We start from the raw sequence: 23,887 nt of genomic DNA on the forward strand, positions 1-23,887 counted from the left end.
GCCCTTGCTGTAGTCAAGATGCACAGCAGATCCAAGAGGCTGTGAACAGGCCCCAGAGGCTGGAGGGAATTGCAGGGAATGTTCCTGGATATCTGGTGTGCATAAACCCTGGCCCACCTAGTTATAGCTGGGACCGAATGTCACTCACTAAGGGGATGACTATTGCAGCCCTGCTGTGTGTTGGAGGAAACCCATTGAGAGGGCCTGAAACAAGCCCTCAGAACTGCCCCAGGGGCCAGGGGCCAGGGGTCAGAGACCAGCTCCTAGGAAGCGCCCTTGTCTTTAGAGCGAGGTTCAACTTCTAGAGTCGTGTCCCTCAGCACTGGCTTCCTGTCCTTGCTCCTGGCCCGGCCAGCCCCCAGGCCATCCTCTGCCTGCAGTCCCCCCTCATCTGTAGCAGGCTCTCCTGCGCACCTGAACGCAGCGTCGGCTTCTTCCTGAAGTGGTTTCCTCTTTTATTTGCAGTTGAAAACCATGACCGCGAAAGTGACTTCCACAGGCCACTGAAATAGGCACTTGCATAATGGCATTGGGGGCAGTGTTTTGGGGAACGGGAGGGGGTGGCTGTGCTTCACTGGTTGTGAGATGCACTTTGGTGGCAGTGAGACAGTCTCTCCAGGTCCTCTCAAGCTTGGGGACAAGAAGGTATCTTCTGGGTGGGAAGTGCCTTTAAAAACCTGCCCTGGCTCATTCACCTCATGCTGCTGACCATGTGCTCCTTCCCTCTGCCCAAGGGAGGGTTTTGACATCTTCAGGTGCCTCTTTATATGCAAGATAGAAAGGAAAAGAAAGTTCGTGTATTTGGCTGACTCACTGTCAAGGTGAAGCATATGGACGCTGGAGTCAAAAGTCAGACCCAGTGTACAAATCCCAGCACCTGCAGCACCTGCTAGCTTTATAACCTGGGGTGTGTTCTTTGACCTGCCTCCGTTTCCCCATGGTAAACGCGATTGCCACGAGGAGCAAATGGGTTAAGACACGTACAGCCTTTGAGACCATGCCCAGCCCCGTACTGCTCATGCTGCTGTCTCTTGGCTTCTCTTTCCTGTAGAGACTACTTTGACAACCGCTGGCTGACATTTGTACTTGTCCCCTTCTCAGTAGCCAGCCAGGCTGATTCCCCGGCAACAGGTGTGCCCTGTGCCTTTTCCCCTCCCTGGCACTGAGCAATATCTCTCAAGTTTGCCCACCGCAGGGGTGAACACGGTATCGTAACTGGGGCTGGTGGACAGGCATTTAGCAAACAGCCATCTCGCAGTCACGTGCACTTGGCAGTCGGCTTGTGGGGAGCGGGTGCCAGCGCTTGTGATTTACTGTAGCCCCAAATCACACTCCCCTCCAGCCATCCCACCTGCTGCCTGGCTGAGAAGTCAGGGCTCCAGGTAGGAAGTGACTCAGTATCCCGTGGGACACCGAGAGCTCACGGACTTCCCACCTGTGGCCGCTGTGTAGCAGCCAGTGTTGCCGGGTCCCTGCACGCAGCTCGCCACTCGGCGAGCCACAGCAATTCAGGCCACGGTGATTCAAATGATGTTAGGCAGCCAAAGCCATTGAAATACGTTGAAAGCAACTCAGTCAACACCGCGAGCTGATGTTAAACTACAAAATATGGGGCCAGGTTATGTGCCGTGTGCATTTCATCCAAACGAGGTGGCTGGAAAGGAACGCCCCTGGCACATGTCCCCCAGGGTGCCCGTGGTGGCAGCGGCCAGCATCCGTTCCCGGCTCACAAAACGCAAATGCCAACCTTCCTATCATGGAGTGGGCGCCCCTACCTTGGGCACCTGGGGAGACCTGCTGCAGGTGCAGCTATGCTGTCTGTCTATACCCGCAGGCCTGGGGACCAGCTCCCTGAGCCCAAGCCACCTTGTGCCCCCTCCTAGGCCTGCACAGAGCTGCCTGCGCAGCGCTTCACTCAGCTAGGGCCCATAGCCCCTGGAGGCGTCACAATGGCAGGAGCAGAGTGAGAGGTCAAAACGGCCCTGACCTGTGGATGACCTCTGCGGTAGGAAGGCCATCCTGCTGGCAGTATGCAAAGAAACAGCAATAGTGGCGACCACCACCGTCCAGGCCCCAGAGAGCACGAGCTCCTGTGCTGTCACGCGCCTCCCAGCACAGCTGTCTCAGCCTAGCCCCCCAGGGGTGCAGGGTAGGTGTTGTATCCCTTCGACTGGGCAGCTGTCAGCTAAGGGAACTGTCGGAGGTATGAAGGGAGGAAGAGGCGGCGCTGGGATTCAGACCCAGGCCCATCTGATGTCAGAGCTCAGCCCTCTCTCCACCACGACAAGAGGCCTCCTCTCCACTCATGGTGTGCAATGTTCCGATGAGAATCACACAGAATCCTAGGCAAACCTGGAGAAGGTGACCATTCTGGTTACATAATGGGAGGGTTGGCTCCACCATGGGAGCAGACGCCTTGTGCCCCAGGTGTCAGAACTCCGAGTTTCCTACAGCTTCAACACGGGGGTGCTTCTCTCTGCCTACTTGCCCCCTTCCCTGGAGAAGAGACACCCTTCATTCCCCCAGAGCCACTGTTTTTCAACACCCGTTTTAAAGTGAGGCACCCTCTCTCTGGGAGATTGCAAAAATTAAATCGTTTTTAAGCAACCAAACAACACTTCTGGGGTTTGTAATAAACTTGTGAAATTTGCGGAACTTGGCGGTTGAGGTTCCCTCTGTCCTGCTTCCCTGGGGCCCCGAGGAGCTTTGAGTTGGCTCCCCGTTCTCTCCAGTTTACCGTTGATCTTGCCAACAGGGGCCAGGCCATTGCATGTTGGACCAAGGAGGCAATGAGTTCTAAAACAATCAAGGGGCTCTAGGAGGCCACGTCTGGTCTGAATTTCTGGCTCTGCCTCCCCTCTGTTATTGTGGGAAAGTCATGCAAGCCATAGGTGGGGGGTGGGGGCTTCCCTCTGCAGAGGCCAACCTGCTGTCTCTGTGGGGTTCCACCGTTGATGGGGGCACACAGATGGCAGCCAACTTCCCCTGTGTGACCATGCTCTGTCCCCATCAACCAAATGACCCCAGGGAGCCCTGAAGGGTGGCACACACTTCATTTTATGACACTCTGCTTCCTCTCCCATGCGGAGGCCCTCTCCATTCATGGAAAATGGCAGCAAAGCGATTTCCATGCATCAGCTCTTCCTGGGCCTTGTATCTCCTGGTGGAAGCAGAGTGCACAAGGCTGGGTATGTTTCTGGCTCCTCCAAACTCTCAGCTGGAAACTCAGCTCCGTGTAGTCAGGACTTGGACAGTGTCAAGGGCAGTAGGATGAACATAACTTTATAACTAACCTTCCCGTGCTGTGTAAGGGCCTTTGACACAACAGAGGGAGCCCCCTCTCTCTGCAAGAGGACTTACGGGGAGCAAGGAGCCAAGAAGGTAATGCCCTTATGTGTATCTCTTCAGAGAAAACCCCCTGGAGTCTGGGCCAGAGGGCTGGGTGCTGGCCCTATCTGGACCCTTTACCAGCCATGGGTGTTGTACTTTCTCATCATTTATACAGTGGGGAGACTAACGGCACCTGCCTCGTGGAGCTGTCAGGAAGATTAAAAGCACAGGCGCTTAAAGCAGTGGCTGGCACATGCTAAGTGTGTGTTATTTGTATTATGTTATTACAAACAAGAAATGATCTCATGCCCCGTGAGAATCACCGATAAAGGATACCACGGTTTCTCACCGAGTAATGGCCCCCAGAGCTGGCCACATCCTTCCCCAGGACCTGGGAATGTGTTACACTACATGGCTAAGGGGAATGAAGGTTGGGGAAGGAATTCAGGCTGTAAACCAGCTGACTTTAGGAGTGGGAGGCTGTCTTGGATTCTCCAGGTGGACCCAGTGGGGGGGACCCCACAAGGGTCCTTACCAGGGGAGGGGGGCAGAAGAGGAGAGAGCCAGAGGAGGCATGGCCATAGAAGAAAAGTGCAGCAAGGAGTAAGGAGGCCACGAGCCACGGCATGTAGGTGACCTCAAAAAGATGGGAGGGGAGGACACAGGTTCTCCCTAGAGCTCTGAGGAGGAACCCAGCCCTGCCATCCCCCCTCAAATCTAGCCCAGTGAGCCCCGAGTCAGACCTCTATCCTACAGGACTTGTAAGATGACGGATGTATGTTATTTAAGCCGCTAAATACATGGTGATTTGTTTCAGCTGCAGCGGGGAGAGGACACACCAAGCTATTCCTTGTGTGTCCCACGTGCTGCCTTGGTGACTGATCCCAGGTGCTCAGAACTGCCCGTGCTGTGCTTGGACACCCCACGAGCCCGCACTGTGCTAACCCGAGGAGTGTGCGTTTCTCCATCAGCTTGTCCAGGACTGCATGACGCCACCAGCCATCTCACCTCTCCCGGAGCTGCTGGTTAAGACTCCAGGGATGTTTTTCATCAATGAAGACTTTAGGTTCTCTTAGGATTGGGAGGCAGCTGGCCTTCGTGGCCTGCAGCATTCGGGCTGCTCCTGTGGCGGACACAGCTCCAGTGGGTTCGGGATTCTTCCCACGTTCCTGGACCACCACCAGTGCTCAAGGCTGGGCTTCTGCCTCCCACACGATTCCTTCGCTTTCAGACAACCATCAGTAGCAACACAAGCGTAAGCGCAAAGTGGATGGTCCCGTGAATCCACCACCCTCCAGATCACTCCCTCTGGTGATATCAGACGCTGATGTTCTGGAAAGACTTCCATCCACATGGGGGACGCCAAGGTCTCCCTCTGGGGGCTCATCATCCTCAGAAACTCATCCTTCCCTGGGACTCCTTCCTTTCCCCAAACAAGGTTAGGATTTAAGAACTTCTTTCATGGCAACATCTGGCTCATTTCCACCAAGTTCTTGTTTTCTTTCTTTTTTAAATCTCTCATCTAAAGTCCTTTCAGTTTAGTTCAGTTGTATCCCCCCAGCCCCCCACCCCTACCCCATCCCCTTTCTTGTTCTTCTGGCCTTTGGAGATAGTGAAGCAGAGGCGTGGGGACTCATTACCCACAGCTGATGAGTCGGGTTAGAAGTGAAAGCACTGGCTGGGACCCGACTTCTTTATTTCTTTTTGGCCACAGAGCCACAAGGCTGGGTCCCCAGCGAGCCGCCTGGGGACATCTTGTTGCACCATCTGCCTGCCCCCACCCGCCCTACCAACCGCCAGGCTCTGATTGTTGTCATTGCCGATTTTTTTTTTTTAATGTTTTTGTTGGTTTTATAAATTCGCTAGCTCTGTACTTAACAGACCTGGCTTGCTAGCAGAAAAGCAAAACCAGGGCAAGGAGAACAAAGGAAGAGAGGCTGGCGGAAGGCTGGTCCACACTTAGCAAGGCCACTGCAGGCTCGTGCTTGGGAGGGGTTGCTGGCCAATCCTTAAAACGCATCTGAAAACTTCTCATGGCCTAAGGGTTTCAAATACCCACACTTCCTGCTCCTTGGAGAGGGTATGCACAGAATGTGAGTGACTCACCAGCGGTGGTTTTCAAACGTGTCTGTCATAAGGAGGTAGCATCAAAAGCCCATCCTGTTTCAGATGTTATTTTTTCCACTCTCAGCTATGCAGAGTATAAAAGCTCAACGCTGAAAACCAGTGTTTGTTTTGAGTGCAGAAAGTGAAGGGCGAATTAATTGTACTGCAGCAAGTAAGAACCCAACTCTCAAGCAAAAAAAAAAAAAAAAAAAGAAAAAAAGAAAAAAGACATGTAAACAGTGTGTAGATGGAGTTTCAAAGCCCTTGTCTTAGAAAAGTTTAATTATATTTCAACTAAAGCCAAACTGTCAAAACATGGGAGGGCGATCTGCCTGCTTTGAAAACGCATTAGCCTTCTTATGTAAAAGCCTATAATTGATCTCCTCGCCCGAAACTAGAGATGTGCAAAGAGGGGATGGCCTCTTAGAGCTGCTCAGACGGCACTTCCCTATCGACCACGTGCGACTCTTCAGAGCCCCGCTGGTGAAGTAGGAAATTGGAGAGCAGAACAAAGCCAAGCATAAAATGCTCCGTGAACGGAAAGGGTTTAAAATATCAGGCCTGGTCTGTGCAATGTGTAGGCCCAGGGCACTGTTGATGATCGTTTACATAGAGGAAACCCCCGGGGGCAGGGGCGCCCGGGCGGCTCAGTGGTGGAACGGCCGACTCTTGGTTTCGGCTGCGGTTTATGATATCAGGGTCATGGGATCGAGTCCCCCATTGGGCTCCTTGCGGGATGTGGAGCCTGCTTGAGACTCTCTCTCTCCCTCTGGCCCTCCCCCACTCCCCTCTATAAAAACAACAACAATAAAACACACAGAAGAAACCGTGGGAGAGCTCCTCACAGTCCAGAAAGCACATTAGAGGTAAGAGCAGGCTGCACCTTCTTCCTCCTGAGAAGCAGGGATGTGTCGGCACTGCCTGGGGCCTGGGGCCTCTCTCCTCCATACGGACCACTCCCAGCCCAGCCAGGGCTGGTTTGGGGGTTGCTTCTCTTCTTCTAGACTCCACTTGGCCTCTTACCCCAGGAAGGAACTCCGGAGGGTTGAGGCTTTGCCCTCCTCATCTCACTTCCCATTCCCAGATCTCCTTCAGTGATCTTCTAGAACTTTCTGGTTGCCCTGGCAGACATTTTTTTTTTTTCTTTTCAGAAAGTCTCAGCAATTTTTTTTTAATTTATTATTTTTTTATTTTTATTTTATTTTTATTTATTTATGATAGTCACAGAGAGAGAGAGAGAGGCAGAGACATAGTCAGAGGGAGAAGCAGGCTCCATGCACCGGGAGCCCGATGTGGGATTCGATCCCGGGTCTCCAGAATCGCGCCCTGGGCCAATGGCAGGCGCCAAACCGCTGCGCCACCCAGGGATCCCTTGTTTTTAATTTAAACATTTTTTTTTTGACAACCTTTAGGGGCAGCTCAGTCGATCAAGCGTCCAACTCTCACTGTCAGCTCAGGTCATGATCTCAGAGTCGTGGGTTGGAGCCCCGCGGCAGGCTCCACGCTCAGCAGACATTCTGATCTTACTCTTTTGATGTCAGAGAGTTCTCTATATTCAGAAACCATTCTCAAACAGAATCACACTTGCGCTAAGGGAAAGTTAACGATGTCAGCCATAGGACACATATTTCGGGTTGGGCTGGATTACGCATCAAAATAGACCATGATAGGAACAGCAGTAGCAAAATGGCTGGGAATTACTGGACTAAGGCTTGCATTCTCGTAAGTAGCCACCATCCTTCCTCCTCCTCCTTCTCCTCCTCCTCCTCCTCCTCCTCCTGGTGAGCAGCAGGCCCGGCCTGCGATCATCTCTGTCACTTTCCCCTTGGATATTGATGGTTTCAAACAAGCCTCGGTACCTACAATGTGGATGCTTCTGTGATTAGAACCCTGTTTTTTTTCATCCTGCTGATACATGGAGGCCACTTGTCCCTTTCTTTCTCCTGGTTTTGCTGCTCTTCCCCCAAGTGTGATGCATCCCATGTAACCCACTGCCGGATAGAGTGGACTTCTTTGGTTTATGGTCTGGGACTCTCTGTTGACCTGGGAAAAGAGTTGCCAGATAAAACACAGGATGCCCAGTTAAATGTGAATTTCAGATCAACAATGAATCATTTTCAGTGCAAATAGGCCCTAAATACTATGTTAAGATAAGTATGTCCCATGAAATATTTAGGACATATTTATGCTGAACAATTATGTACCGCTTGTTTGAAGCCCACATTTAACTGGGCACACTGTATTTTTGTTTGCTAAATCTGGTAGCTCTCCCAGAATCCCTTGTGTGCTAAGTGAATGTGGCCTCCACCAGCTATGTGAGGGGGCAGGTTCTAATCCAGATCAGAGCCTGGTGGGGCTGTGTTTTCCCTGTGAGGCCCTAGGGAAGACAACCCACTGGGCCAGATATTCTCTTGTTGCTTTCTCTTTGGCCCTGCTCTGTGCCGAGGGGAGCACTGTCTATACCTCTGTCGTGGCATGAGTGCAATTAGTCAAGTTTCTAGACCTAAGAGCTTCTGGTTGAGACCATGTTGGTTTATCTGTAGGCCTGGCACATAGCAGGTACTCAATATGGGCAAACAGAGCTGGTGGCCTGGGAAGGAGAAGGTGGTACTAAGCTCCCCAGGCCATGCCTGGACACTAGAGTCATCTTTTTGACCACCTCCAAATGACCGGGAAGCCAGCAGAAGCCACCATGCAGCTCACATAATGATAGCTTTCTCTTTTCTTACTCCAAACAGTTTGGATTCTTTAAAAAAAAAAAAAAAAATGCTTTCGGGAAGCAACAGAGGGTGTGCAGGAAACTCAGAAAGCAGCCGCCAATGGAAAACAGGAAAAGAGTGTCTCTAATTAAAAGCAACTCCCAGCTCCATCTGCAGCAATGGGAGCCCAGCTGAGGAAGAAGGCTGTGGCCCTCGCCAGCCAGCACTGGGGGCAGGTAGCCTGGACAGACTCTGAGAAGGAGCACTTGGGGGCCCCTCAGAGAGGAGTGTCTACACATGACGTCTTCACCCCTAGACCTACACAAGTTCCTTCCTTCCCCCACCCCTCCCTGAAGCCGACGCTGGGCTCCAGGCTGGGTGCTCAGACACAGAGTATACATAGCTTAGGACGGCTCAGAGCCACCCTCTGTTTCTTTCATCTTAGATAGAAAAGTCCCCTTTCAAGAACTCCAAGAAATGCTCTCAGCACAAGGCATTTACTGTTGAGGACCATAGTCAGGTTCTGTATTTCCAAGATATTTGCACAATAACATACATATCAGAGCATGGCCATGCTATGTGCCAGGTTAGCAGCATCATATTTATTTTTTAGATCCAAGAGAAAGCCCAGAGATGGTGAACAATTGGCCTATGGTCACACAGCAAGTTGTTCATTCACATAATATATGAGTGGTAGGTATCATTGAAGCATTAGAGGAAGGAAAATGAAAAAGATATCATTCCTGGTAAAATGGGCAGGAAGGCAGGTACATCTCAAGCCAACAGGAATCCAGTGGGGAAAGGGACAGGGTGTCAGTGGGCCAGGGGGATGAATCACACCAAGAGGAGGCAGAGAGTAATTTTGCTGGGCAGGGAGCCATGAAGGAGTATGGACAACCATGGTGCCAAGGTTACAGGCCAGAGCTGGGGTGTCTGGTGCTGAGCCTGAGCCTCTGGATCACAGTTCTGAGACATCAGGTGAGTCATGGTGTCAGAGAGCCAGCTGGCCTGTGGCCACGTGGTGTGGACAGAGGAGCAGTCGGGAGGCCCAAGCCTAGTATTGCCTCTGACATTAGTGAGATTGGACAGGTCACTTCACCTCTTGGGGCCCTCACCTGGCTTTCTTACCTGAAACCAATGAGGGGACTGGATTTGATCATTTTTTCCACTAAGCTCTTTCTCTAAGAGCGCTGATGTTGCAGAATTTTCTGTGAAGCCCCAGACCACAGCATTGACCCAACAAATCCAGGCCCATGGAGATGATTGGGCAATAGCTCTGGAGATGTTTACTGAGCACCTACTATGTGCTGGGCTGCGGTGGGATCGGTCCATTGACAGAGGCTGTAGAAAACGAGCTGCGGAAGGTGTTCCTTGGGGCTTGCTGCTCCTTGAACACTTACTTGCTCACCATCTCTGCTGATCACCGGGGAACACAAAAAGGATTTCTGGGTAGTTGCAGACATAAAGCCTCAGCAAGTTCTAACTTTGATCTTAGCCAAGTTGTATTCAGCAGCCCCAGTGCGCTCAGCAACTCCTTAGGGTGTGGGAACCAATTTTAAACAGATCAGTGTAAGTAGTTCCCTCCTGAAGAGGTTTGTTCAAAGACTGTGGCCAAGGACTTAGAGCAACACCAGAAAAGACAGAAAAGACAGGCTCCACCGCCAGACTGTCAAGCCATTTTTCAGGACTAGTGAGTATACACAACCCCCCAAAAGGTCCTCATGAAGGGGAGCACCCAGGAAAACCAATGGTGGTCAGGAAAGAGTAGGTGAAACAGGCTTTCCTATGCTGATAGGTGATGCTAGAGACCCAGGGGAGAACTTAGGCCTCTAGGGAAAATGCAAGGGTTAGACCCAGGGTCATGGGCAGAACAGGGGAGGCCAGGAGGCCAGTGCCCATGGCGAGGCTGAACCCTGCAGGAGAGGCTGGGGACTCTTCTTATTTGGTACATTAAAATGCTAGATCATGACTCAATCCCTCATGGTCAGAAGAGATGACTAGGGGACTTGGCCTCCTGTTGGCCTGGACAATCCCGCCCCTGCCATTATTCTAGCATAACTAAATACTCTGCCTTCTACTCTCAAAAGCACACTTGTTTGAGCAACATAGTCTATATAGAGCTGAACCAAATGACCACTTTGAAAGGCCAGGTGACTAGAATAGGGGAGATGAGCTTCTGGAAGAATAAACCGAGGTGCCACTACATGACCAAGAACTGGCCCTCTTCAATGCAACCATTTCTTTCCAAAATGCTCCAAGTGCTTCTCAGTTAGGGCTATTTGTCATCAGGCCATAGCACTTCCCAATGCCAGGTTTACACCAAAGTGCTGGCCCTCAGAACAAAGATTATTTAGGCCCAAAGCAGCCAGGTAGCAATTTGGAGGCCGTCCTTGATTCTGTCTCTCCAGACATGACCCTCTGTCCCTCCTTAAGCATCCATTCCCTTCATTCCATAGCTTGAAAACTGAGCATTATGAAGAATACATCGTATTAGGACAGAGCTGTGCAGAGCTGTTTCAGAATAATCACATTCAGGGGGAGGTCAGGGGGCAGAGCTCAGACAGAGCTCCAGCCCTGCTACACAGGCTGGATGACTGAATGCCTGGGTTTCTCATGAGTCAAATGGATTTAAGGTTTGTGTAAGCAAATAAAATAATTACTAATGGCAAAACTTAAGCTGTGACAGTAGGTTAGTTAGTGATGAAGCTGTTTGTGCACCTGAGGCCTTCCTAAGGCACTTAAAGTCACCTCTATGTGCTCTCCCCCCTCTGCTGACAGGGCTGGCTCTGACCCCACAAGTTCAGAGTCACTAGACACAGACGCCCAGAATCCCAAAGCACTGACTGAATCTGCCCATGTGTCTCAGCAGTGGATTTCAGCACTTTCTCTTCTCCCTGTGTCCACAGATCTGAACCAGCCTGGAGAAAAAGATGTGCCCGTGAGCCTCATGATGGGAAGGGCCTTTGTCACGCGGAGTTCTAAGCTCGGTGGCCAATACTATTCCATGCCCTGGGGTTACAGCCGTCTGACCTCTCGCTGCCCTAATTATACTCTAGAAGAACGACAGCTCCTTCTAGACATCCAGCCACTAAACAATCAGATAATGTAAGTTGGGGAGTCCTGAGTGTGTGAGCAGAAGGGAAGCAGAATCAGCAGACTGCAGGCTGGAGCATCTGTCTTAGACATGATTGTTGGGTGATCCCTCTTGATTTAGTCTGATGATTTGTGAGAAGCACCTTGCAGGGTAAAGGCCCCAAGGCAGGACCCAGTGGATGTTTGAAGAAGAGTCAAGGCCAGTGGGGCCAGATGTGAGCCAGAGGGGTAGGACGGGAGGCCATGGAATGGGTCGTCTCATCATGGTCATGACTTGGGACTTTTGTGGGACTCTTTCTCTAATTATGATGAGAAGCCATTGGAAGCTTTGATTAGAGGAGTGAAGTCATCTAGTTGACATTCTGAACGAATGCCCATAGCAACTGCGTGAAGCTAGATGGTGGAAGGACAAAAAGTGGAGATGTTTTAGGAGGCTGTTGCACAGTCAGGGTAATGATGCATGGGGTCCAATGATGGCAGTGGGATCCCTTGCCAGAAGGGATTTGGTCCCAGCTCTATTTTGAGAGTAGAGCTTCTAGGATCTTCTGGAAGGTTAGATGTGGGGAGTGAGAGAAAGTGAGAACCACTGGTGATGCCAAGGGTTTTAGCCTTGCCTGTGTGGTGAGTCCATCCATAGAAGTGGGGAGCACTGGGGCAAATTAAGATTTTGGTTTCGGGGATCTTGACTTTGAGATGCTGACTAGACACCCAAGTGGAGATGTTGAGTAGCAATTGTATCTATTTTATAACAAGTGTGATATTAAAAATATTCAACAGTTTCTCAAAAAGTCAAACACAGAATTATCATATGATCTAGCAACTCTACTTCTAAGCATATGCCCCAAAGATCGGAAAGCAGGGACTCAAAGAGATGTTTGTACAACCATGTTCATACCAGTACTATTCACAACAGCCAAGGGATGGAAACACCCAAGTGTCCATCAATAGATGAATGGATCGGGATGCCTGGGTGGCTCAGCAGTTGAGTGTCTATCTCTAGCTCAGAGCGTGATCCCGGGACCCGGGATCAAGTCCCGCATCGGGCTCCCCACAGGGAGCCTGCTTCTCCCTCTGCCTGTGTCTCTGCCTCTCACTCTCTGTCCCTCTCATGAATAAATAAATAAAATCTTAAAAAAATAGGTGAATGGTTCAACAAAATGTGGTACGTATATATAATGGGATATTATTCAATCTTAAGAAGGAAGGAAATTCTGGCCCATGCTGCATCATGGTAGAATCAATGTGATGCTAAGCGAAATAAGCCGGTCACAAGAAGACAAATACTGTATGATTCCACTTATGTGAGGGACCTAGAATAGGCAAATTCATAGAGACAGGAAGTAGAATGGTGGTTGCCAGGGGCCGGTGAAGAGGGAATGGGGAATTTACATTTCATGGATGTAGTTTCAGCTTGGGAATATGAAAAAGTTCTAGAGAAACCTGATGGTGATGGTTGCCCAGCAATGTGAATATCCTTAATGGCACCAAAATGTACTGTTAAAAATGGTTAAAATGGTCAATTTTAAGTTATATGCATTTTCCGCAATAAAAAAAAATTCACTGTGGACAGGGATACCAGCCAGTCGGAATGGGCGCTGGCCACAAAGAATACCCAACGATAGCGGGTGCCCTGCCAGTGCCAGCCCCTGTTAATGAGTATATAGTTGATAGCAGAGGCCCAGGCCTCTGTGTAAACCTGGTGTTAAAACCAGAGCACATGTCAGATCACCTGGGAAGAAAGTGTAGGTGGCGGGACAGGGGAGCAGCGCCAAAACCTAAAGGAGACACCCCAACTTCTCCATGATCAAAGCTCAAGAACATAAAGCTCTAAAACGAAGCTGCTGGCTGGCAAATAGGAGATGCTACTCTCCTCTAATGGGACACATTCACGATGAAGTGCATTGATTCCCACACCATGTGCTGCTCCTTCAGCTAAACGCACATTCTTCCTTCCACCTGTGTGCACTGGCATCCTCTTTGAGCCATCCCCCCTCCTTGCCATCTGCACAGTTGGTTGCCAATATACTCAGTTGCTACAACTGAAAGAAGCCACAGCCTCCTCTTGCCTCCTGGTCTCAGAAGGTTGGCAGAAATGGTACCCCGCGGAGGCGAGGTCAGGGCAGGACCGTGTTCCTGAGACTCAGTGCCCTGGGAGGACCATGAGGAGGTGCAGAGTGCAATTCCAGAGATGGGGACCCGCAGAGTGAGGACAGATCCGAGCGGTCAGGATTCAGAGAGAAGAGCTCATGTCACATGTAATGGGGAACCAGGGCAGGGCAGGAAGAGGAGTGGGCACTGCCTCAGAGCTGGCGAGTCGGTGAGCGTGTGTTTCTGCCCAACACCCTTCTGTTCCTGTCCCAGAGAATTCTGAAATACAGAACAGAGCAGCCGATGCTCCTGGGCTGGCCTCCCTGTCTCCCATCCACCCACCCCAACCCAGGCACTGAGAGGGACAGTCCCTGCCCTCGGCCTTGGGTGCGCGAGTCAAACCTTCCTGCTATATAGTTGACGTTATGACGTCCTACTCCCACATTTGCCACCTCTGTGCTTTGCGCTTGGCCTGCCTTTTAGATCTCCCTCCTCTGCCTCATATCTTGCCCACAACTCTCCTGCCAAATGAGCTTTTTCCTGCTCAACACTCACAATCCTGAGCTTTCCACGTCTTTGCTCAAGCTCTGCCTTGCAGTGGGAACACTTGATTTCCTTCATCCCTTGTATCAAAGGCGGCCAAGTCCTACTTGTGGTGGTGGCTTGACTGTGAGGTTAATAAATTTGAAGGGTCAGGACCCCCCACACGTGCAACATCCCTTCTGCGGACTTGGAGGCGCTGGAGCTATCAGGTCACTTGGGTGTATGTTTTGCAAAATTGGCAAAAGCAGGGTAAGTAGGTTAAGGTTTTTGTCTTTTTTTTCCACCTTAACTTTCCCTCCACGTGCTTCATTAGTTTCTTAGGGTGTTGAAGTGGTTTTGAGCATCTTGCGGATCTGGCTAAGGGAACAGTGAGTTGGGGAGACAATTTGGCTTTAGTAAGATATTTATGCAGTTTGCAGTCTCCTCAGCATACATTAAGGTATTACTCACTGTTCTGGTATAGAAATGGCTCCCACGAATACCCCTACAGGCCCTGTGCTGGCTCCTGTGGCATTGCCATGTGGAGGTGCAGGGCCTGGGCGCATACCCAGTGTATGTAGATCCTGCGGCATCCGCATCCAGAACCAGATCGATAGCACAGCAGAAGCAGAATTTGCAATGTGTGAAGCCAGAATCTGGACTGCAGAGAGTTCTTTCAGTTATCAGATGTGTAAAATCATATGGAGAAAATTCTGGTTTTGCTGACACCTAGTCAAAAGGAAAGCATTCTCCTGTCAGGAATATATCCGGGGTTGCAGCAAATACAATTATGAATGCACACAGCTGACGTATGGAGGCAAGGGGGGCATTTGGGAGCCAGTGATGATTGACACATGTGGGGCTATGGAGCCCTTAGGGGATGGTGGTTGTGTGTGTGTGGGGGGGGATGGGGGAGGTCTCTGTTGCTTAATATATATATGTAAAGTACATGTATGTGTGTGAGCTCCGTAACAGGTAAACCTATATTTTCTATATGTCTAGATGAGGAGATCTAGATGTATATATGCTACAAACTTTATTTCCCAACAATGAGGAAGTCAAGGGGTACCTGATGGTTTGGTTGTCACAGGGGTTACAGAATTTGGGATTCTTGGGTCAATCCATTAACAAGCAGAGTTTCCCGTGTCCCTACCCCGGGCAGTTTCCAGGGATAGTTGGATCTTTCCTAGGTCTTCAGAAGGGGCTTACAAGTGAGGATAAGAGGGAGTCACTGTCATTGTCCCAGGCAACAGCCCCTTGCCTGCCCCAGGAAGGTCTGGTGAGCAGTGAGGGTGGAAGAACAGAATGGACTTGGCCTAGAGCTCTGTGAATGGGGTCACGGGACCCGGAGCACACTGAAAGAGGCAAGAAGCAAGCAGCACCCCATACACATGGACTCAAAGGCAGATCTGCTGCCATGTTCAGGAGCATCTCGCCCTTGTGGGGGCTGGCTGTGAGGCAGGAAGCCACAGAAAATGATGAGGGAGGAGCACGCATGTCGGGAGGCCATCAAGCCTGAGCCCCAGCATCCCAAGCCTCTATAAGTAGGGAGAAGATTGGAAAGATTTTAGCTTTCGAAAGCTGTCAATCTGGCCAAATGCTGGTCTGGCGGAACGGTTGAAAAATTATGTTAAAATTCAAATAAGAATGAAGCATTGGAGTCACAAGTCTAGTTTTTATTGAAATTATGCTCCCAGATCTCTGTGAATCAATCCAAAACATAATTAATACTGTTTTTATTTTACTTGTTTTAACGACAGAGGATACGTTTTGATTGTAAGGGTACACACACATACATGCTCACATGCACACGCCTTGAGTGCTCGCATAGTACAATATATCCACCTATATTTGCCATCCAGGAGTAACGGGAAAGGGGAGAAATAGCCCCAAGTTGGTGCTGTCAGGTGAAGGTAGTGAGTGACTGTACTCCAGCTGTGAGGAGCCTCTGAGCCCTGGCCCCACAGTGCCCTGGCCTGGGGGATGTGCGGGGACCCCAGCCCACCTCTCCACTACCTTATAAACCCGGCACACCTCTTCTCCCCCCTCCCTTAGAGTATGTAAGCTCCAGCCCTAGAGTGTCATCCGTCTCTCCCTCCCCCTCTCCCTCTCTCTCATCAGCCCTCCCAGACATGTATCCCACCTTCCTGTTGGTTTTGACAAATGCAGGCCCAGCATTTATACCTGCTTCTCATTTGGAAGGAAGGAGGGGACATGCGAGAGAAGGCTATTAAGATCTAAGTGGTCATGGAATAGGAGCAGAGCTTCAAAAGAGTGACATGGATGAGGCGGAAAGAAAGAGAGCATGTTGGGGGTCTGAGCAGCTAGGGTGTCAATCTCTGGGAGTCCTGGAGCACTGCAGGCCCTGGGGAGTGACAGGGAGTTTGCTTGTGGCGTAGTTGCCTTTCATCAACTTCTTCAGGGCAGTGATCTGTGAATGCTGCTCTGTCCAGCCTGGCAAAGAGCTGGCAGGGACTGTGTTTCCGATTATGCTAACACATGCGGCTTCGGACTGGACTCAGGGCGGAACCCCAGGAAGGAGGACCCAGGGACCCAATGACCCTGGGATACCATCCGGAGCTGTAGTGTCCTGGAACTGTCTCTCCCTGGGTCTGGGATTCCTAATCTGAGCCTAGAGAATATCCTTCTCTTAGGCCTGGCTTTGTCCTGGGTGAACTTCTGTACCTCATCCTTGGTAAATTAAGACCAAGGGGCACCTGGGTGGCTCAGTTAAGTGTCTGCCTTTGGCTCAGGTCATGATCCTCAGGCCCTGGAATCGAGCAGGGAGCCTGCTTCTCCCTTTCCTTCCTGCTTGAGCTATCTTGACCCATAGCTCGCTCTCTCTCTCTCAAATAAATAAATAAAATCTTTAAAAAAACCCAGGACCAAAGTGGGTCACCCCTGACCCCTCCATAGCCTGACTCCTTAGCCACCCAAGCAAGAACCCAAGAATAGTGGTGGGGAGCATCCTTGCAGGGGAGTGGGGGACACTCTTAGAACACCAACTTATGGTTAGATGTATGGGGTTTTTGTCATGTGCTCCCAGGATCCATTTTCAGGGCTCATGAGAAGACGATCTGCAGTTAACATAGCAGGTCCTTAGCAGAAGTTCCTGTACATTTGGCCCCTGTGCATTTTTTCTTAAGCTTTTAAAAATGAAAATCACAGCTTTCAGCTCGGCTGTGCTATGAGCTGCCATCCTACTTGTCGGGGCTGGGAGGGCAGCCTCTCTGAGCCGCATAAGCCTGGGGCGCTTCCCTGGGGCTGACTGGGTTCCCAGGAAGAGCCAGGGTGCCCCGGGTCACCTTCATATTGAGGTCAGTGACCTTGGACACCATCTAGGCAAAGGCTTTCAAGCTTTTCCTGGTGGCCGAGCTCTTCCTGACATGAAATCCAACGAGGAACTCCAATACCTAAAGCAGATGAAAGAGGATCTGCTGTCCTTGGAGATGAGGAGGGTTCTCAGAAGTGAAGGGTGAACCACGCCCCCTCAGGGGCTCCCGAGGTGACTCTGCCAAGTCCAGGGCTCTGTGGAATGTGGTTTGCGGGAAATACTTAGAGCCCTGCTCTTGGAGTGCCCCCAACGCCGCCGTCAAGGTCTGCAAGTTCAGCCTAACGTCAGAAAGAATCCGCCGACGATTCCAGGGCGTGGCCTGGAAAACCAGAGAGATGCCACCACCCCGGCCACCACCCCGCAGGCAGAGCTCTTGTCCCCAAGTCTCCTTCCGGCCCTCCAGAACCCTCCCGGCCTGGCCGCCTGCAAGGCCCCACCGGCTCCCCCGTCCGGGGCTCTCAGCCTCCTCCTGCTTCTCACGGTCCAGGCGGGAAGGCCCGTTCCCATGGGTCTGCGCAGTCTACCAAGGAACAGCCAAGTACCCGGATGGCCGTCTTTGTGACATGGAACTTGCTGTCACCCATGAGGAGGTCGCAAAGTGCCAGGGAATGGGAGTGGAGGTGGGGGGCTGAGAGCCCACTTGTCCCCCAAGCATGCGGTTCCCAAGGATGCAGTGGGGATGAGGGAAGAGCCGTGCGGTGCAACTGGATGAAACCTTTCCAGAAATGGGGACTGCGACGTTTTTTTTAGGAGGTGGGCAGAGAAAGAGAGAGAATCCCAAGCAGGCTCCACAGTCAGTGCAGAGCCCCACATGGGGCTTGATCTCACGACCCTGAGATCATGACCTGAGTTGAAATCAGGAGTCCACCAACCGAGCTACCCAGGCACCTGGGAAACTGCTACTTTTGAGGCAGTTCCTTGCACTGTGCTGATTTGCTTCACCTCCCTTCCCAGTGGCATCTGAGAAAGATGTGCTCTTGGAAGCTACTTTCCAATTCAAAATATAAAATTATTTTAGAAGATAGTTTCGAATTTTTACCTGTTTACGTCATGCAGCTAGACCAAGTTTAGCACCCAGATAGCAAGATGCATTACTTACAAAGAGAAGGTGCCAGATGGTGGTCATGGTTTGTGTCCACTGACCTTGACTCATGACATCACAGAAGTGATTGGAAGATCCAGGGGGTCGAAAATTGCCATTGTGGTCCACTGTCCAGAGAAGGGGAGGAGAATATAAAGTGGAGAGAGAAGGAAAGAGAAAGAGTAGAACACCCACATTTTCTGATCACCTGCTACGTGCCAGACACATCACACTTATTATTATTATTATTTGTACCACAGTTAATTCACACAACCACTCTAAGGGGGTAGGAATTACTCTGCTCATTTTACAAACCAAACGAAGAAGTAGATGCAGAATGGTACGGTTTGTCAAGGTCACACAGCAAAGCCCTGTCCTTGAAGCGTCACAAAGGGGAGGGACGTGAAGAGGCCAATGGGAAGAATGGAAGGGAGAGAATGTGGCTGTAAGCATTTACTGGAAACATTTCAGAGGGGCCATATACTCAGGCCTGAGGAGAGTCATCGAATCCCAGCCCTTCTAGAGAGGAGGGCTGCTGGGACGTGCCTGCTCATGGTCAGGCTACGTGTGAGTGACCAAGTATGAGGAGTTTTGAGATTTTTGACCCTCTACTGATGCCACCAATCTTCTGTTGCCTATGTGTTTCCCTGCCTCTGTGTCTTCCAGGCTTTTCTGCTACTGGTACCTAGGATTGAATGCAAGAGGTTTGGAACTTTCCAGAAAAGAATATTGTTGTGTATCACAGAGAGGGTACAAGAGGAAGCTCTCGGATCGGACAGACTCAGGTAAGCCCCGGCTCTGTCATGACTGTGTGACTTTCGGGCAAATTCCTGAACTCCTAGCTTCGATTTTTCTCAACCATGAAATGGGGATAATAATAGTATCTCACTCATAGGGCTGTTTTAAGGACAAATGAGGTAATGTATGTAAAACACTTAGCACCAAATCTGGCACATATTAAATGCTCAGTGTCCACTGGCTTTTATTATTTTTAGTATGTCCCAGTTAAACAGCCATGATCTAAGAAGCATCACAACAATAGAAGTTTCTAGAAAAGCAGCTCCAGTTTGGGAGGTTTTTTTTGCTCAAATGTGTGCCCTGTCCTTGGCCAGTCTCCACATATAGCATATGGGGGTGGTGGCAGGGGAAGAGCTGGTTTGGGGAAGCCAGCAGGGCTGGCTCCAAGAGGAAACAGTACTTAAGTGGTACCATCTAAAATCCTGGGGTACAGAGAGATTTTAGGCAAGCTCTTCTGGAACTCGGCTGTCCCCTTCCTACAAAAGAGTGTTATACTCCCTGGCGCAAGACGGTGCCTCAGATTTCAGCGAGATCCATTTGTTTGGAGCTTCAAAGTCTTTGGAGGCTTCAAGAAGGTCTGGGAAGTAATGCCTTAAGCCATTGTCACCTGCATCAGATAGCTCACATGTAGCTGCCCCGCCCCCCCCCCCGCCACCCATCCTATGGCCTATATAAACAGTGAGCACCTGCTTATAAATGGGAACTTTTTTTTAAAGATTTATTTATTTATTCATGAGAGACACAGAGAGAGACAGAGACATAGGCAGAGGGAGAAGCAGGCTCCCTGCGGGGACCCCGATGTGGGACTCGATCCCAGGGCTCCAGGATCACACCCTGAGCCGAAGGCAGACTCTCAGCCACTGAGCCACCCAGACGCCTCTTGGAACTCTTGGTTTTAGTGAAGGAAGCCTATGGCCCTTGCCCCCTGCTCTGGTGGTTTGCACACATGCGTGCTCCACACCCTGTTCTCTCTCTCCCTTAAACACACACACACACACACACACACACACACACACACACACCCCTACATGGAGCACAGAGCAGGAATAGGTGTACAGAACCAATGACCAGACTCACCTGGCGGTCCCCACCCAGCTTCATCTCACGAAGACCCATCTACCTGGATCACATGCTTGAGAAGGAAGCTGATGGATCAGCCAATGTTTGGGCAGAAAATGCCATGGGAAGCATCGGGAGAAACCGATGTGTGTGAGTCGCAAGGCTGGGCTCCGGGCACATTACAACACACCCCAGTGTGGTGGCTCTACTCCATCCCTAGATTTTCGTACCCCGAGGGGTCAGTGGGGTTTGGCTACTCTCACAAAATGGAACTGGTGGAAGCAAAGTGGGCTCCAATTTGGACCTGAGGACTTTTTGATTCTCCTCTATGTAGATGGAAGCTGCTACCAAGCGTCTTCCTTGCCTTCTTCTCCTATTGGCCTTAGCTTCCCTTAATTTACTTCATCTTTGTGGGAAGGATAGAAGGGGACTTGCCAGAGACACCCAAGTGCACCTTCTTCCCAACCAAGCTCTGCCCCATCCTGTATCTTTCTTGTGTATTTAAGTGGTATTTTCTTATGTAACTGTCCTGATCTGCAAATACTCTCGGTATCCTGGATGCACACTTGGCTATATTAAAGCTTCATGTTTCCTGGAGAGTTTGAGACATCAGCTTTTCTGGAATGTCTTTAGACCCACCCCGATCCCCCTCCTTTTTGCCCTTTGTCCCCAAATGTTCTACCTTCAGTAACTTGGATTTGTGTCCTTTTTCTGTCTAGGTGTCTCCAAACCTAGAGGAATCTGCGGATCTGTGAAGGGGTTTTTGTGGTGTTCATGACTCTCCTGCTGTCAGATTTGCAGAAGATAAAACAGAAAAAGGAAAGCGACTCCTCCCTTATATTAAAAATAAATAAGATTTTAAATTTCTATTTAAGAGAGCTTTCCTCTCTTCTCTGAAAATAAGTGCACAATTGTCTTGAAAGCCCTCCAAGCCAAAAATACACAGTACTGATGTTCCCACTCCATTAGGCTCCTTCCCAGAACAAGGATCACTAACCTGGAACGAGCCATCCCTTTGAAATGACGTCAGTGTTTGTGAGTTGGCCACGTGCATTTTCTAGGGGAGGGGCCCACTGCCTTCATGTGAATGTCAAAGGGGTTTTTGACTCAATGAAGATTAAGACTACTGCCCTGGATCAACTTTGACCTTTGTCTTTTACCCCACAGACAATCTGTCCTCAAAGTTCTTTCTCTACAGTGGTCCCCCAGACCCAGCCTCCCTCCCTGCCTGTCCATGTGATGCTAGCTCCCTTATCTCTTGCCCAGAGACATCATGCCACTTCCCTGCTCCCAGTCTGTGTCCCACCTGCAGTCCATTCTGCATGATGCTGCTGGCAGGTTGGTCCTCAGGCACCCAGGTTTGGGGCAGATTCTCAACCTCTGGGCCTGACTAATGTTTAGGGCAGGGCTCTCTGGTGCCAGCAGCACCAGTCTACTATCAGCTCCCCTCCCAGACTTCTTACTGGACTGGAAAGAGCAGACTGCCCTGGATTTATATGCTGCTTCTGCCTCTTCATAGTTGTGTGGCCTTTGACAGATGATTTAACTTCTCTGAGCCTTGATTTCCTCTTGTGAACATGGGGATGACACGTCTCTATCATCCAGTTTTTGATGAGAATCGAATGGGATAATACCTGGAATACACCCGGCACATGCGAACTCAGTTTCTCCCCTTCTCCTCTCTCCCGTCCCCTGGTTGTGCACAGCTCGAGGATCTGGGATGGGCATTATCAGGCATTATGCCTTCTGAGGCATAGGGAAGTGAGGGGACGGAAGTATTCAAAAGGCAGGGTGGGGGCTGGGGTTCGTTTAGGAGACAGGTTCTGGGGTGGACTTCCAGCTTCACCCTTCTTCCCAGCGTCTGCTGAGATGATCCAATGGGCTTTACCTGAACACAGAGAGAAGCCCAAGGACGGTCTAGAAAGCAGACAGTTGTCCTCTCATATTAATATCCATGCCTCTGAGCAGCCTTTTGTCACAGGATCACTTAGGGTCAAAACTGTCCCAGACTGTGTCTAGACTGTGTTCAGGTTAATGACTGGGGAGAGAAGCCCTCTTGATCTCTTTACTCTCCCCAGGTCCCTCTGCTTCCTTCTATTTGGCATTTTTATTCCAGGTTCGGACCAGAAACAGAGATTGTATTTGCCAGTTGATTTGCAAAAATCACAGTCCACATTATCTCCCACAGATGAACTCCTTAAAACAGGAGTCAATTTTTCCCCTATAAATTGTCTATCAACAACTTTTCTTGTTTCTGTAAAGTGCAGTGAGCTCCTCAGAAGAAAGGTGTTATCTAACCACAAGTTATTATTACTTTTGTCATTATCATTATTTATTAACACAGGGCTCATAAAACGGCAGCAAGTGTGGGAAGCAATTATTTTGTTTGCTTTGCTTACATCTGGGTCTTATGAGAGAAAGGTGTGATGTCTCAAAGACCAAGTCACAGGAGGAAAATAAAAGCTCTCTGTGTCTGTATGCCTCCTGTCATCTAAAGGATGTGCAGCCTTCACAGACATTAATTCATTAATTCCCCAAGGTTATAGAGAGACGAGGGCTACTGCTCCCAGTTTTAAGGACAGGGAGAAGTTGATCAACCTTGGAGTCACCACAAGAAAGATCCGTACACTGCAGGACTGACTACCTGAGACCTTTGAGATGTGCTGACAATGTCCTTTCTGGTCGCACAAGACCCCTGAAAAGCTGACACACTTTGTTGGCCAGCACCTGTTGGAAGGGCAGGAATGATCATGTCCCTTCTGACCCCTTCTATGAGGAGGGCTTCCTTCCTCACCCTTCTCTAGACATACTGATAACACATGGTGCCCCTGGCCGCTTCATTGGTCCCCTGCGGCCAGGTTGACGACATCACATGGAAAAGTGCAAGAGCTAAACAAAGCACCAACTGCCCCAATTAACTCAATAGGCATCCATCTTGTAGGTCATAAGAAAGCTCCTGTCTCTCAAGGTTGGGTTTGGAGTTCTTGGACCTTTGGGTCTTTGGGTGGATGCGATCCTTCCTACTCCACCCTGCCAGAATTTGTGATGTGGGATCCCCACATCCATCTGTCAATACACAGTGGTATGACAAGGAGATGTGGTGTGCCACACAGACTATGGATTGGGAGTAGACCTTGGTTTCAACTCACCTCTTCCTAGCTACGTGATTTGGGGCAAAGGATTTTCCAAGCATATTTTACTGGTAAGATGGGAACAATAATATCTTCCTTGTGGACCTGTGAGAATTATTGTTAATACACACATAGCACCAGCCAGAGTTGGAGTGGTGGTAGGAGAGGAGCCTCCTACTGGCGGACGAGAGCTGACCGTCTTTTCCATAATGTCACGTTGGTAGCTTGAAGATGGCCACGGCAAGAGTGTTTCCTCCATGGAAATCTGCAAATGCTACAAAGCAGGGATTATTTTTTTTTCTCCCCAAGAGCCAATTTATCAGCACACTACAGCATAGTAAGCACTCAATAAATATAACTATTATTAGTAAACTCAGGTAAAACCCATGTTGATTCAAAATGTAGAAATAGAATACATCCATTATATGGAACACAAAATCACTGCTTGTTTTACAAGAAAAGTGATACCACATCTGCCCAAAATTGATCACCCAGAAAGATGAATGTGTGGCCTCCTTTGGTACATGGAGCTTGTCATTTAGATCTATTGCTTTTGCTTATTGAACTTGGGAGCATGTTTTGTGTTGCTTCTAGTAACTCTAGTAATTGTTTGGCTTATAAGAATGTGCTGGCTAAAACCCAAACT

General features: G+C 50.0%; 1 long non-coding RNA gene across 1 annotated transcript; it reads left to right on the top strand.

Annotated features, from left to right (window-relative positions):
- Positions 1-1,367: 1,367 nt before the first annotated feature.
- LOC140631775 (uncharacterized) lies at positions 1,368-20,979 on the top strand. The gene is made up of 5 exons (XR_012029293.1): positions 1,368-3,590; positions 4,148-4,768; positions 11,042-11,240; positions 18,920-19,038; positions 20,830-20,979. It is a non-coding gene; the product is annotated as an uncharacterized lncRNA (long non-coding RNA).
- Positions 20,980-23,887: the final 2,908 nt, after the last annotated feature.

Source organism: Canis lupus, chromosome 4 (assembly GCF_048164855.1).
Source record: "Canis lupus baileyi chromosome 4, mCanLup2.hap1, whole genome shotgun sequence".
NCBI lineage: Eukaryota > Metazoa > Chordata > Mammalia > Carnivora > Canidae > Canis > Canis lupus.